The sequence below is a fragment of the Alligator sinensis genome, unplaced genomic scaffold, assembly GCF_000455745.1.
Source record: "Alligator sinensis unplaced genomic scaffold, ASM45574v1 scaffold1586_1, whole genome shotgun sequence".
NCBI lineage: Eukaryota > Metazoa > Chordata > Crocodylia > Alligatoridae > Alligator > Alligator sinensis.
This window is the reverse complement of record NW_005843490.1, coordinates 573-1,475: the sequence shown is the minus strand read 5'-3', so window position 1 is coordinate 1,475 and position 903 is coordinate 573.

Here is a 903-nt window from a genome sequence, read left to right as displayed (position 1 = left end):
AAAGAAGCCTCACCTGGCCATTGACGGCAGACTCCAGCGCTTGGGGATCGCTATATCTTGACACTGGTGCTTAGTGTTTATAGCTAGCTAGCTACTCTGTGTGTGTGTGTGTGTGTGTGTGTGTGTGAGGGGATCAGCACCAAGGGTTATGGTCCGACTTTTACATCCGTCCAATAAACTAAAATTTTATGATGATCCTGGAAGTTGGTTCTTTGTAGTCAATATTGCCACATATCTACACTCAGCACAGGCTGGCCTGTGCACCTCGTTAGCTTGGGCAAAGACATGTTGGCACCAGCTCCAGCCCTGCAAGAAGCCCCAAGGCAGTGCAGGATCCCCTGGGAGTTTGTCCACCCACAATGAAGTCAGTGCAGTCCTGCTGGCTCATGCTGGTGGCTTTAGATGTAATTGTGTGATCAAAGAACACAGGAAATGCGTGGAAAATGCTGTGAAAAATGCCGAGATGGCTGACCCTATAATGGAAGCAAGTATTATTCACAACGCGAGAGGGGAAGAACTAGGGATGCGTAGGAGCCCCGTGTGGCACAAAGCTTCCAGATAGGGCCTGGCTGACTGCTCTCCCTGTTGATGCTGGGAAGACCAGTCAGCCAGGTCTGACCGCTCAGGTAGGGTCCTAGCCGAGTTACAGGCCCTCCATCTAGCCCAGGAGGTGCACAGTCCCACCAGGGGAAATGCCTTGTTAGACCTGGTCCCGGCCGTAAGCGATGACCTGGTGAGGGGTCTGCGGGTGCTTGATCACCTGGGTGATAGAGATCATCACCAATTTGAATTCACAATCCAGCACAGGGTGGCAAAGGCCTGCAGCAATACAGCAGCCCTGGTTTTCAGTAAGGTGGATTTCACTGAGCTAAGGAGACTAGTCGGGGAGGCACTGAGGTCCCA